This window comes from Triticum urartu, chromosome 7A (genome assembly GCF_056163025.1).
Source record: "Triticum urartu cultivar PI428250 chromosome 7A, HENAU_Tu73, whole genome shotgun sequence".
In the NCBI taxonomy this organism is placed as follows: domain Eukaryota; kingdom Viridiplantae; phylum Streptophyta; class Magnoliopsida; order Poales; family Poaceae; genus Triticum; species Triticum urartu.
Window position 1 is genome coordinate 613,744,665 of NC_141879.1, and position 16,256 is coordinate 613,760,920.

The following is a 16,256-nucleotide window of genomic DNA, read 5'->3' on the forward strand; positions in this document are numbered from 1 at the left end:
TCCTGACTATGGACATTGGATGTCATTGATAACGAGATCACATCATTAGGAGAATGATGTGATGGACAAGACCCAATCCTAAACATAGCACAAGATCGTATAGTTCGTTTGCTAGAGTTTTCCAATGTCAAGTATCTTTTCCTTAGACCATGAGATCGTGTAACTCCCGGATACCGTAGGAGTGCTTTGGGTATACCAAACGTCACAACGTAACTGGGTGACTATAAAGGTAGACTACGGGTATCTCCGAAAGTATCTGTTGGGTTGACATGGATCAAGACTGGGATTTGTCACTCCGTATAACGGAGAGGTATCACTGAGCCCACTCGGTAATGCATCATCATAATGAGCTCAAAGTGACCAAGTGTCTGGTCACGGGATCATGCATTACGGTACGAGTAAAGTGACTTGCCGGTAACGAGATTGAACGAGGTATTGGGATACCGACGATCGAATCTCGGGCAAGTAACATATCGATTGACAAAGGGAATTGCATACGGGGTCGATTGAATCCTCGACATCGTGGTTCATCCGATGAGATCATCGTGGAGCATGTGGGATCCAACATGGGTATCCAGATCCCGCTGTTGGTTATTGGCCGGAGAGTCGTCTCGGTCATGTCTGCTTGTCTCCCGAACCCGTAGGGTCTACACACTTAAGGTTCAGTGACGCTAGGGTTGTGAAGATATGTATATGCAGTAACCCGAATATTGTTCGGGGTCCCGGATGAGATCTCGGACGTCACAAGGAGTTCCGGAATGGTCCGGAGGTAAAGAATTATATATAGGAAGTGCTGTTTCGGCCATCGGGACAAGTTTCGGGGTCACCAGTATTGTACCGGGACCACCGGAAGGGTCCCGGGGGTCCACCGGGTGGGGCCACCTATCCCGGAGGGCCCCATGGGCTGAAGTGGGAGGGAACCCAGCCCATAGTGGGCTGGGGCGCCACCCCCCAAGGGCCCATGCGCCTAGGGTTGGGGGGGAAACCCTAGAGGGGGCGCCCCCTTGCTTGGGGGGCAAGCCCCCCACCCTTGGCCGCCGCCCCCCCTAGTAGATCCATCTACTAGGGCCGGCGCCCCCCCTTGGCACCCCTATATATAGTTGAGGAGAGGGGAGGACTTCATACCTCAGCTTTGGCGCCTCCCTCTCTCCCCGTTACGTCTCCCCCTCGTAGTATAGGCGAAGCCCTGCTACTGTGACGCCCTGCATCCACCACCACGCCGTCGTGCTGCTGGATCTTCGTCAACCTCTCCTTCCCCTTGCTGGATCAAGAAGGAGGAGACGTCTCCCGTCCCGTACGTGTGTTGAACGCGGAGGTGCCATCCGTTCGGCGCTTGGTCATCGGTGATTTGGATCACGTCGTGTTCGACTACATCATCAACGTTCTTTTGAACGCTTCCGTGCGCGATCTACAAAGGTATGTAGATGCATCCAATGACTCGTTGCTAGATGAACTCCTAGATGATCTTGGTGAAACGAGTAGGAAATTTTTTGTTTTCTGCAATGTTCCCCAACAGTGGCATCATGAGCTAGGTCTATGCGTAGTTCTTCTTGCGCGAGTAGAACACAATTAGTTATGGGCGTAGATTTGTCAACCTTCTTGCCGTTACTAGTATTTTCTTGCTTCAGCGGTATTGTGGGATGAAGCGGCCCGGACCAACCTTACACGTACGCTTACGTGAGACCGGTTCCACCGACTAACATGCACTAGTTGCATAAGGTGGCTGGCGGGTGTCTGTCTCTCCCACTTTAGTTGGAGCGGATTCGATGAACAGGGTCCTTATGAAGGGTAAATAGAAGTTGACAAATCACGTTGTGGCTTTAACGTAGGTAAGAAGACGTTCTTGCTAGAACCCTAATTCAGCCACGTAAAACTTGCAACAACAATTAGAGGACGTCTAACTTGTTTTTGCAGCAAGTGGTTTGTGATATGATATGGCCAGAGTTGTGATGAATGATGAATGATCTATATGTGATGTATGAGATGTTCATGCTATTGTAATAGGATTCACGACTTGCATGTCGATGAGTATGACAACCGGCAGGAGCCATAGGAGTTGTCTTTATTCTTTTATATGACCTGCGTGTCATTGAGTAATGCCATGTAAATTAATTTACTTTATTGCTAAACGCGTTAGCCATAGTAGTAGAAATAACAGTTGGCGAGCAACTTCATGGAGACACAATGATGGAGATCATGATGATGGAGATCATGGTGTCAAGCCGGTGACAAGATGATCATGGAGCCCCAAGATGGAGATCAAAGGAGCTATGTGATATTGGCCATATCATGTCACGTTTATTATTTGATTGCATGTGATGTTTATCATGTTTTGCATCTTGTTTACTTAGAACGACGGTAGTAAATAAGATGATCCCTCATAACAATTTCAAGAAGTGTTCTCCCCTAACTGTGCACCGTTGCTACAGTTCGTCGTTTCTAAGCACGCCGTGATGATCGGGTGTGATGGATCCTTACGTTCACATGCAACGGGTGTAAGACAGTTTTACACATGCAAAACACTTAGGGTTAACTTGACGAGCCTAGCATGTGTATAGACATGGCCTCGGAACACAGAAGACCGAAAGGTCGAGCATGAGTCGTATAGAAGATACGATCAACATGAAGATGTTCACCGACGTTGACTAGTCCGTCTCACGTGATGATCGGACACGGTCTAGTTAACTCGGATCATGTAATACTTAGATGACTAGAGGGATGTCTAATCTAAGTGGGAGTTCATTAATAATTTGATTAGATGAACTTAATTATCATGAACTTAGTCTAAAATCTTTGCAATATGTCTTGTAGATCAAATGGCCAACGTAGTCCTCAACTTCAACGCGTTCCTAGAGAAAACCAAGCTGAAAGATGATGGCAGCAACTATACGGACTGGGTCCGGAACCTGAGGATTATCCTCATAGCTGCCAAGAAAGATTATGTCCTACAAGCACCGCTAGGTGATCCACCCGTCCCACAGAACCAAGACGTTATGAACGCTTGGCAGACACGTGTTGACGACTACTCCCTCGTTCAGTGCGGCATGCTTTACAGCTTAGAGCCGGGGCTCCAAAAGCGTTTTGAGAGACATGGAGCATATGAGATGTTCGAAGAGCTGAAAATGGTTTTTCAAGCTCATGCCCGGATCGAGAGATATGAAGTCTCCGATAAGTTCTTCAGCCGTAAGATGGAGGAAAATAGTTCTGTCAGTGAGCACATACTCACTATGTCTGGGTTGCATAACCGCTTGTCTCAGCTGGGAGTTAATCTTCCGGATGATGCGGTCATTGACAGAATCCTCCAGTCGCTTCCACCAAGCTACAAGAGCTTTGTGATGAACTTCAACATGCAGGGGATGCAAAAGACCATTCCTGAGTTGTTCTCAATGCTGAAATCAGCGGAGGTAGAAGTCAAGAAGGAACATCAAGTGTTGATGGTCAATAAAACCACTAAGTTCAAGAAAGGCAAGGGTAAAAAGAACTTCAAGAAGGACGGCAAGGAGGTTGCTGCGCCCGGCAAGCAAGCTGCCGGGAAGAAGCCAAAGAATGGACCCAAGCCTGAGACGGAGTGCTTTTATTGCAAAGGGAAGGGTCACTGGAAACGGAACTGCCCCAAATACTTAGCGGACAAGAAGGCCGGCAACACCAAAGGTATATTTGATATACATGTAATTGATGTGTACCTTACCAGTACTCATAGTGACTCCTGGGTATTTGATACCGGTGCCGTTGCTCATATTTGTAACTCACAGCAGGAGCTGCGGAATAAACGGAGACTGGCGAAGGACGAGGTGACGATGCGCGTCGGGAATGGTTCCAAGGTTGATGTGATCGCCGTCGGCACGCTGCCTCTACATTTACCTACGGGATTAGTTTTAAACCTCAATAACTGTTATTTAGTGCCAGCTTTGAGCATGAACATTGTATCGGGATCTCGTTTAATTCGAGATGGCTACTCATTTAAATCTGTGAATAATGGTTGTTCCATTTATATGAGAGATATGTTTTATGGTCATGCTCCTATGGTGAATGGTTTATTCTTAATGAATCTCGAGCGTATTGCTACACATATTCATAGTGTGAGTACCAAAAGATGTAAAGTTGATAATGATAGTACCACATACTTGTGGCACTGCCGCCTTGCTCACATAGGTGTCAAACGCATGAAGAAGCTCCATACAGATGGACTTTTGGAGTCTCTTGATTATGAATCATTTGACACATGCGAACCATGCCTTATGGGTAAAATGACCAAGACTCCGTTCTCAGGAACAATGGAGCGAGCAACCAACTTATTGGAAATCATACATACTGATGTGTGCGGTCCAATGAGTGTTGAGGCTCGCGGTGGCTATCGTTATGTTCTCACCCTCACTGATGACTTGAGTAGATATGGGTATGTCTACTTAATGAAACACAAGTCTGAAACCTTTGAAAAGTTCAAGGAATTTCAGAGTGAGGTTGAGAATCAACGTGACAAGAAAATCAAGTTTCTACGATCAGATCGTGGAGGAGAATACTTGAGTCACGAATTTGGCACACACTTAAGAAAATGTGGAATAGTTTCACAACTCACGCCGCCTGGAACACCTCAGCGTAACGGTGTGTCCGAACGTCGTAATCGCACTCTATTGGATATGGTGCGGTCTATGATGTCTCTTACTGATTTACCGCTATCTTTTTGGGGCTATGCTTTAGAGACTGCCGCATTCACTTTAAATAGGGCTCCGTCGAAATCCGTTGAGACGACACCGTTTGAATTATGGTTTGGTAAGAAACCTAAGTTGTCGTTTCTGAAAGTTTGGGGATGCGATGCTTATGTCAGGAAACTTCAACCTGAAAAACTCGAACCCAAGTCGGAAAAATGCGTCTTCATAGGATACCCAAAAGAAACTGTTGGGTACACCTTCTACCTCAGATCCGAAGGCAAGATCTTTGTTGCCAAGAATGGGTCCTTTCTAGAGAAAGAGTTTCTCTCGAAAGAAGTAAGTGGGAGGAAAGTCGAGCTTGATGAAGTATTACCTCTTGAACCGGTAAATGGCGCAACTCAAGAAAATGTTCCTGAGGTGCCTGCACCGACTAGAGAGGAAGTTAATGATAATGATCAAGATACTTCTGATCAAGCTCCTACTGAAATTCGAAGGTCCACAAGGACACGTTCCGCACCAGAGTGGTACGGCAACCCTGTCTTGGAAATCATGTTGTTAGACAACGGTGAACCTTCGAACTATGAAGAAGCGATGGCGGGCCCGGATTCCGACAAATGGCTAGAAGCCATGAAATCCGAGATAGGATCCATGTATGAAAACGAAGTATGGACTTTGACTGACTTGCCCATTGAACGGCGAGCCATAGAGAATAAATGGATCTTTAAGAAGAAGACAGACGCAGATGGTAATGTGACCATCTATAAAGCTCGGCTTGTCGCTAAGGGTTATCGACAAGTTCAAGGGGTTGACTACGATGAGACTTTCTCACCGGTAGCGAAGCTAAAGTCCGTCCGAATCATGTTAGCAATTGCCACATTCTACGATTATGAGATATGGCAAATGGACGTCAAAACGGCATTCCTTAATGGTTTCCTTAAGGAAGAATTGTATATGATGCAGCCGGAAGGTTTTTTCGATCCTAAGAATGCTGACAAAGTGTGCAAGCTCCAACGCTCGATTTATGGGCTGGTGCAAGCATCTCGGAGTTGGAACATTCGCTTTGATGAGATGATCAAAGCGTTTGGGTTTACACAGACTTATGGAGAAGCCTGCGTTTACAAGAAAGTGAGTGGGAGCTCTGTAGCATTTCTCATATTATATGTAGATGACATACTTTTGATGGGAAATGATATAGAACTCTTGGACAGCATCAAGGCCTACTTGAATAAGAGTTTTTCAATGAAGGACCTTGGAGAAGCTACTTATATATTAGGCATCAAAATCTATAGATATAGATCGAGACGCCTCATAGGTCTTTCACAAAGCATATACCTTGATAAGATATTGAAGAAGTTCAATATGGATCATTCTAAGAAGGGGTTCTTACCTGTATTACAAGGTGTGAAATTGAGCTCAGCTCAATGTCCGACCACGGCAGAAGAAATAGAAGAGATGAGTGTCATCCCCTATGCCTCAGCCATAGGTTCTATTATGTATGCCATGCTGTGTACCAGACCTGATGTAAACCTTGCCGTAAGTTTGGTAGGAAGGTACCAAAGTAATCCCGGCAAGGAACACTGGACAGCGGTCAAGAATATCCTGAAGTACCCGAAAAGGACTAAGGAAATGTTTCTTGTTTATGGAGGTGACGAAGAGCTCGTCGTAAAGGGTTACGTCGACGCTAGCTTCGACACAGATCTGGATGACTCTAAGTCACAAACCGGATACGTGTATATTTTGAATGGTGGGGCAGTAAGCTGGTGCAGTTGCAAGCAAAGCGTCGTGGCGGGATCTACATGTGAAGCGGAGTACATGGCAGCCTCGGAGGCAGCACATGAAGCAATATGGGTGAAGGAGTTCATCACCGACCTAGGCGTCATACCCAATGCGTCGGGGCCGATCAAGCTCTTCTGTGACAACACTAGAGCTATTGCTCTTGCCAAGGAGCCCAGGTTTCACAAGAAGACAAGGCACATCAAGCGTCGCTTCAACTCCATTCGTGAAAATGTTCAAGATGGAGACATAGAGATTTGTAAAGTGCACATGGACCTGAATGTAGCAGATCCGTTGACTAAACCTCTCCCTAGGGCAAAACATGATCAACACCAGAATTCCATGGGTGTTCGATTCATCACGATGTAACTAGATTTTTTGACTCTAGTGCAAGTGGGAGACTGTTGGAAATATTCCCTAGAGGCAATAATAAAAGCTTTATTATTATATTTCTTTGTTCATGATAATTGTCTTTATTCATGCTATAATTGTGTTATCCGGAAATCGTAATGCATGTGTGAATAACAGACACCAACATGTCCCTAGTAAGCCTCTAGTTGACTAGCTCGTTGATCAATAGATAGTCATGGTTTCCTGACTATGGACATTGGATGTCATTGATAACGAGATCACATCATTAGGAGAATGATGTGATGGACAAGACCCAATCCTAAACATAGCACAAGATCGTATAGTTCGTTTGCTAGAGTTTTCCAATGTCAAGTATCTTTTCCTTAGACCATGAGATCGTGTAACTCCCGGATACCGTAGGAGTGCTTTGGGTATACCAAACGTCACAACGTAACTAGGTGACTATAAAGGTAGACTACGGGTATCTCCGAAAGTATCTGTTGGGTTGACATGGATCAAGACTGGGATTTGTCACTCCGTATAACGGAGAGGTATCACTGGGCCCACTCGGTAATGCATCATCATAATGAGCTCAAAGTGACCAAGTGTCTGGTCACGGGATCATGCATTATGGTACGAGTAAAGTGACTTGCCGGTAACGAGATTGAACGAGGTATTGGGATACCGACGATCGAATCTCGGGCAAGTAACATATCGATTGACAAAGGGAATTGCATACGGGGTCGATTGAATCCTCGACATCGTGGTTCATCCGATGAGATCATCGTGGAGCATGTGGGAGCCAACATGAGTATCCAGATCCCGCTGTTGGTTATTGGCCGGAGAGTCGTCTCGGTCATGTCTGCTTGTCTCCCGAACCCGTAGGGTCTACACACTTAAGGTTCGGTGACGCTAGGGTTGTGAAGATATGTATATGCAGTAACCCGAATACTGTTCGGGGTCCCGGATGAGATCTCGGACGTCAGAGGAGTTCCGGAATGGTCCGGAGGTAAAGAATTATATATAGGAAGTGCTGTTTCGGCCATCGGGACAAGTTTCGGGGTCACCGGTATTGTACCGGGACCACCGGAAGGGTCCCGGGGGTCCACCGGGTGGGGCCACCTATCCCGGAGGGCCCCATGGGCTGAAGTGGGAGGGAACCCAGCCCATAGTGGGCTGGGGCGCCACCCCCCAAGGGCCCATGTGCCTAGGGTTGGGGGGGAAACCCTAGAGGGGGCGCCCCCTTGCTTGGGGGGCAAGCCCCCCACCCTTGGCCGCCCCCCCTAGTAGATCCATCTACTAGGGTCGGCGCCCCCCCCCTTGGCACCCCTATATATAGTTGAGGAGAGGGGAGGACTTCATACCTCAGCTTTGGCGCCTCCCTCTCTCCCCGTTACGTCTCCCCCTCGTAGTATAGGCGAAGCCCTGCTACTGTGACGCCCTGCATCCACCACCACGCCGTCGTGCTGCTGGATCTTCGTCAACCTCTCCTTCCCCTTGCTGGATCAAGAAGGAGGAGACGTCTCCCGTCCCGTACGTGTGTTGAACGCGGAGGTGCCGTCCATTCGGCGCTTGGTCATCGGTGATTTGGATCACGTCGTGTTCGACTACATCATCACCGTTCTTTTGAACGCTTCCGTGCGCGATCTAGAAAGGTATGTAGATGCATCCAATGACTCGTTGCTAGATGAACTCCTAGATGATCTTGGTGAAACGAGTAGGAAAATTTTTGTTTTCTGCAACGTTCCCCAACAGCAGCTGCATGAAGGATGTAATTTCTTTTACTTTCCAGGTACATCAAATGTTTACATACTTAAAAAGTATTTATGTATGTCGAAAGAAATGCTTATGTATTCAAAGACAAAAGGTTCATTTGTATAAAAATAAATGTTCACGACTTCAACAACGAATGTTCACATACTTCAAAATATTCATATACTTCTGAAAGAGATTCATCTTTTTTCTAGAAAAAAATAAATAAGAAAGAAAAAGGTGAAAAAATAAAAAAGGAAATGACAAGAAAATTTGAAAAAACAACAATAGGAAAAACAGACGAAATTAATAATGAAGATAACACGAACCATGGGCCACGCCAGTGCCAAACCCATATACCTATCCTTCAGTGGATTTACTCTGTATCATTCGCTACACTAAAGTTCAAGGTTTGGAGGGGGGAGTCAATTGAGAATCAACCAAATCTCAGTCGACTGGAGCCAACTTGTGATAATTGAGGAAGAAAGGGAGCACACAAAAAACCCTTCTAGGAAGCATCTTTTGGGCATGAGGAAATTTAAATGAACTGCAAGACGCATGAAGGTGATCCATGATGTGTGATAATTGAGGAAGAAAGGAAGCGCAAAAAAACCATTCAAGGAAGAGGTCTTTTGGGCATGAGGGCATGGAGACGAATTGTGAGACGCCTCAAGGTGACCCGTGATGTGTGATAATTGAGGAAGAAAGGGAATGCAAAAAAAACTTCGAGAAAGCGGTCTTTTGGGCATGAGGGCACAGAGACGAATTGTGAGATGCATCAAGGCGATCCGTGATGTGTGATAATTTGAGGAAGAAAGAGAACACGAAAATACCCTGCAAGAAAGCGGTCTTTTGGGCATGAGGGCGTGAAGACAACTTGTGAGACGCATCAAGACGATCCGTGATGTCCAACTTTGGCCGCCAAGTTTGGCCAATAGATGATCCACCGAAGCATTTGTACCTCGTGTAATGTCAAGACCCTGTTCCCAGCACATCTGAAGCCCATCTCTGAAGAACACGACAGGTGTCAACACCAAGAGGTTCAATTAACGCACATTTGTTGCTTTGTCTTTGTCTTTGTCTTGTGCTTTTGGTATCTGTAATGTGGAGTAAACCTCGAGATGTGGTGTCTGATGGCTCTCTTGACTATTTTGCTGCTCCTGGGCTTGCTGTCGCCTGGAGTATTACCTGGATGTTGTGGGCTGATCGCCTATTGTACTTGTTTAGTTGTAGTGTTTGCTTTTTTTATGCTGGTAGTGGTTTGTAACTAGGTGAACCGCATGGTTTCTCTAATGGAAATTGGAGGGGTAGGCCTTTCTTATATGTTTTAAAAAACTAACGCAGTGTAACACCCACGATGCGGCTATATCTCCCACGTGTCGGATCACGACTTAGAGGCATAACCGCATAGTAGGCATGTCATAAGAGGGGTAATCTTTACACATCCCATGTACTGAATAAGATAGAGATAAAGAGTTGGCTTACAATCGCCACTTCAGACAATACATAAATATAGCATTACATCATCCAGATACAATCAAGGTCCGATTACGGAACCAAATAAAGAAAGACAACCCCTAATGCAATAGATCCCCGATCGCCCCAACTGGGCTCCACTACTGATCAACTGAAACGGAACAACACAACGAACACGATCTTCATCGAGCTCCCACTTGAGCTCAGTTGCGTCATCTGCACTGGTATCAACGACACCTGCAACTGGTTTTGGAAGTATCTGTGAGCCACAAGGACTCAGCAGTCTCACACCCGCGAGATCAAGACTATTTAAGCTTATGGGTAAGAAAAGGTAGTGAGGTGGAGCTGCAGCAAGCACTAGCATATATCGTGGCTAACTTACGCAAAAGAGAGCGAGAAGAGAGGCAAAGCACGGTCGTGAACTAGAGGTGATCAAGAAGTGATCCTGAAACTACTTACGTTCAAGCATAACACAAGAACCGTGTTCACTTCCCGGACTCCGCCGGAAAGAGACCATCACGGCTACACATGCGGTTGATGCATTTCAATTAAGTTAACTGTCAAGTTCTCTACAACCGGACATTAACAAATTCCCATCTGCCCATAACCGCAGGCACGACTTTCGAAAGTTCAAAACCCTGCAGGGGTGTCCCAACTTAGCCCATCACAAGCTCTCACGGTCAACAAAGGATATTCCTTCTCCCAGGAAGACCCGATCAGACTCGGAATCCCGATTACAAGACATCTCGACAATGGTAAAACAAGATCAGCAAAGCCACCCGAATGTGCCGACAAATCCCGATAGGAGCTGCATGTTGGGGAACGTAGTAATTTCAAAAATTTCCTACGCACATGCAAGATCATGGTGATGCATAGCAACGAGAGGGGAGAGTGCTGTCTACGCACCCTCGTAGACCGTTCGCGGAAGCGTTATATCAACGCGGTTGATGTAGTCGTACGTCTTCACGATCCGACCGATCCAAGTACCGAAAGCACGGCACCTCCGAGTTCTGCACACGTTCGGCTCAGTGACGTCCTCGCCTTCTCGATCTAGCAAGAGGGACGAAGTAGTAGATGAGTTCCGGCAGCACGACGGCGTGGTGACGGTGTTGGTGAAGAACAATCTCCGCAGGGCTTCGCCTAAGCACTACGAAAACTAGGATGGAGGATAAACTAGAGGGGACGGGGTTGCCGACACACGGCTTGGTGTTTCTTGATGTGTCTTGGGTGCTAGCCCTACCCCTCTATTTATATGTTGAGCCTTGGGGTCGAAATTTGGAGTAAAAGCCTCCACAAAGTCGGTTTCACCCGAAAGGCAAGAGTCCTTCTCGAACTCCAGGGCCAGATGCCAGGGTTCCCGGCGTCTGGACCCAGACGCCAGGGACCCTGGCGTCTGGCCCCTGGACTCCGCAAAACTTCCTTTTGCGCTTTCCAAAAACCTTGTGGGCTTTCCCCTTTGTCCCAAATAAACTGTTCTCATACCCAAACATTTCGGGAAACATCCGGAACCCCTTCCAGTGATTTCCGGAACCCTTCCGGTGACCAAACACTATTATCCCATATATCAAACTTTTCTCCGGACCATTCCGGAGTTCCTCGTCATGTCCGTGATCTCATCCCGGACTCCGAACAACATTCGGTCATCAACATACATAACCCATATAGTACTATATAGTCAACGAACGTTAAGCGTGCGGACCCTACAGGTTCGAGAATTATGTAGACATGACCGAGACACCTCTCTGGTCAATAACCAATAGCGGGACCTGGATGCCCATATCGGCTCCTACATATTCTACGAAGATCTTTATCGGTCAGACCGCATAACAACATACATTGTTCCCTTTGTCATCGGTATGTTACTTGCCCGAGATTCGATCGTCGGTATCTCAATACCTAGTTCAATCTCGTTACCGGCAAGTCTCTTTACTCATTCCGTAATACATCATCCTGCAACTAACTCATTAGTTGCAATGCTTGCAAGGTTTAGGTGATGTGCATTACCGAGAGGGCCCAGAGATACCTCTCCGACAATCGGAGTGACAAATCCTAATCTCGAAATACGCCAACCCAACAAGTACCTTCAGAGACACCTGCAGAGCACCTTTATAATCACCCAGTTACGTTGTGACATTTGGTAGCACACAAAGTGTTCCTCCGGTAAACGGGAGTTGCATAATCTCATAGTCATAGGAACATGTATAAGTCATGAAGAAAGCAATAGCAACAAACTAAACGATCAAGTGCTAAGCTAACGGAATGGGTCAAGTCAATCACATCATTCTCCTAATGATGTGATCTCGTTAATCAAATGACAACTCATGTCTATGATTAGGAAACATAACCATCTTTGATCAACGAGCTAGTCAAGTAGAGGCATACTAGTGACACTCTGTTTGTCTATGTATTCACACATGTATTATGTTTCCGGTTAATACAATTCTAGCATGAATAATAAACATTTATCATGATATAAGGAAATAAATAATAACTTTATTATTGCCTCTAGGGCATATTTCCTTCAGTCTCCCACTTGCACTAGAGTCAATAATCTAGTTCACATCGCCATGTGATTTAATACCAATAGTTCACATCACCATGTGATTAACACCCATAGTTCACATCGACATGTGACCAACACCCAAAGGGTTTACTAGAGTCAATAATCTAGTTCACATCGCTATGTGATTAACACCCAAAGAGTACTAAGGTGTGATCATGTTTTGTTTGTGAGAGAAGTTAAGTCAACGGGTCTGCCACATTCAGATCCGTATGTATTTTGCTAATTTCTATGTCAACAATGCTCTGCACGGAGCTACTCTAGGTAATTGCTCTCACTTTCAATATGTATCCAGATTGAGACTTAGAGTCATCTAGATCAGTGTCAAAACTTGCATCGACGTTGTAACACCCTCGATGCGACTATATCTCCCACGTGTCGAGGCACGACTTAGAGGCATAATTGCATTGAAGGCATATGTCGCAAGTTAGGCAATCTTCACAACATCCCATGTAATATGAATAATAAAGGGGAGATAACATAGTTGGCTTACACTCGCCACGTCAATCAAGTACATAAATAACATTACATCATCCAAACACTCATGGCCCGACTACGACGCCAAAATAAAAGAGAACCCAACATGCGACACGGTCCCAATCACCCCCAACTGGGCACCACTACTGATCATCGGGAAAGGAAACATAGTATCGTTGAGAGTCTTCGTCGAACTCCCACTTGAGCTCATACGCGTCTCCTGGAGCGGAATCATCAGGCCCTGCATCTGGTGTAATAGTAATCTCCGAGCCACAGGGACTCAGCAATCTCGCACCCTCGCGATCAAGACTATTTAAGCTTATAGGTAAGGCAAGGTAAATATGTGTGGAGCTGCAGCAAGCGACTAGCAAGTATAGAGGCTAACTTATTCGCAAAAGAGAGCGAGAAGAGGAGGCAAAGCACGAGCGAGAAACTAGAAAGCAACCTGCGCAAACATTACTCCAACACCGTGTCCACTTCCCGGACTTCGCTGAGAAGAGGCCATCATGGTAACACACTCAGTTGATTCATTTTAATTAAGTTAAGGTTCAAGTTATCTACAACCGGACATTAACAAATTCCCATCTGCCCATAACTGCGGGCACGGCTTTCGAAAGTTCAAATCCCTGCAGGGGAGTCCCAACTTAGCCCATGACAAGCTCTCACGGTCAATGAAGGAATAGACCTCCTCCCAAGACGTTCCGATCAGACTCGGTATCTCGGTAATTCAAGACACTTCGACAGGTTAAAACAAGACCAGAAACACCGCCCGAATGTGCCGACAAATCCCGATAGGAGCTGCACATATCTCTTTCTCAGGGCACACTCAGATTGTCCTAGGTACGGGTAGGCCAGCCCAGAGTTGTCCCTGGTGGCCACCGGTAGCTGACAAGTGGACCAACACTCAGAGGAGCACTGGCCCGGGGGGGTTAAAATAATGATGACCCTTGAGTCTGCAGAACCCAAGGGAAAGCAAAGGCTAGGTGGCAAATGGTAAAACCAATGTTGGGCATTGCTGGAAAAGCTTTAATCAAGGCGAACTATCAAGGGGTTCCCATTATAACCCAACCGCGTAAGGAACGCAAAATCCGGGAACATAACACCGATATGAGGGAAACTAGGGCGGCAAGAGTGGAACAAAACACCAGGCATAAGGCCGAGCCTTCCACCCTTTACCAAGTATATAGATGCATTAATTAAATAAGATATATAGTGATATCCCAACAAGTAAACATGTTCCAACAAGGAACAACATCTCCATGTTCCAACAAGGAACAAAACTTCAATCTTCACCTGCAACTAACAACGCTATAAGAGGGGCTGAGCAAAGCGGTAACATAGCCAAACAATGGTTTGCTAGGACAAGGTGGGTTAGGGGCTTGGTTGAACAAAGTAGGAGGCATGATAAGCAAGTGGTAGGTATCGCAGCATAGGCATAGCAAAAGAGCGAGCAACTAAGCAAGCAAAGATAGAAGTGATTTCGAGGGTATGGTCATCTTGCCTGAAATCCCGCAAGGAAGAAGAACGAGTCCATGAAGATGACAAACAGACGTAGATGAACGGTTCCTCACAATCACGACGTTATCGGAACCAACCCGAAGAAGCAACACCGGAAAGAAGCAAACAACATAGTAAACAACCAACACATCAACATGGCATGATGCACAATCAAGTATGATGCATGTCCGGTTTAATGATACATGGCATGGCAAAGTGCACAAACAATCCTACAAATTAAGTGGAGCTCAATATGCAACGGGATGCATATTGACGGAACACCACGTCAATTATTTAGTTCTCTCCCGGTTAGGTACTCAACAATATTAAATGTTGTTAAGCATGGCAAGAGGTGAAGCATAACAAAACTATACCATCTAGTCAAGTTTAAATGAGGCCGGAAGCAACGAACAACAAATCCGGAAACTCCTCATGTGCATATATTAGGTTAGGTCCTGTTCTGTCCTAAAACATATTTTAGAGTTGTTTAACATGCAAAGTAAAGCCACCATGTTAAACTAGACAAAATTCCACCCCAATTACATATAAAGTTTATTAAATTCGGAGTTACGGTTATTTAGTTATGAAATAAATCATTTTAACATGGCATAGGCGCAAAATAATCAAACATCATTTTAGACATTTTAAACATGGATGAAAGTGACATATTATTAATCTACACATAATTTTAAGCAAGTTTCATATATAAATTATTCTAAACCGATGCACGGTTGAGGAGTTATTAAATGCATGAAGTAAGAGGGTTTTTCTGTAAAACTGCAATTCCCTGGATAAATAGACAAATTCATAGGGCACGGAAAAAATATGCGCAGGCTGATTCTGGCTGGCTGAGCAGTGCACAGGAGAGGGGCTGGGCGCGTCCTCACCCATGGGCCAAGCCCAGCTCGTGGAGAGGTAGCAGTAGGCCGCGGAGGTTAACGATCGGGCGAGCGGGCGCGCTCGATCCCGAACTGCTGCTCGAAGCAGGGGGAGCAGAGGCCACGGCAGAAGAACTTGGCGGAGGAAGGAGGTCCGGCGAGGGCACGCTGGTGAAGGGCGGCGGATCTGGCCGGGAACGGGCTTGGCGGGCGGCGCAGGGCTTGAGGAGCTCGCCGCGGGGTTCGAAGCAGAGGAGGAACGAACGGGTGCTGGCGCGGCTGGAAGCAGTTCCGCGGCAGGCGGTCAACGCGGCTGCGCGCAGCAGACGCAGAGGAGGCCGTCAGGGACTTGGTGACGGCGAGCTTGCTGCCGGCGAGGCACGAGGAGGGGAAGCAGAGAAGGCCGCGGGCTCCTGGAAGAAGGTGGTGGCGGCTTGAGGAGTCTCTCATCGCAGATCGTGGGAGTCAGGCGGCGCTCCGGTTCCTGTGGAGAAGAGGCAGGGAGATGAGACGGGAGGGAGAAGGGAAGAAGAAAGGAGAGACAGGCAAGGAGAAGGCGGCCCTGCTGGTGCTCGTCTTGGCCGGTTCGGGCGGCGGGCGGAGCAGCTGTGGCGAGGTTCGGCAGCGACGGGGATGACCGGCTGGACTGCTACTCCGGTTGGCGTGGCAGCGAGGCAAAGGAGCTCTGCTCCCTGGCGACGCGAGGCTCGGGGCATGAGCAGGGAAGGCTGGGCTTGGAGGCGAAGCGCTCGATCCACTCGGGATCGAGATGCTCGGGCGGCTGCACAAAAAACCAGGGATCTGGTCGGAGGCTGTGGTAGGTGGGGATGGATCCCGAGAAAG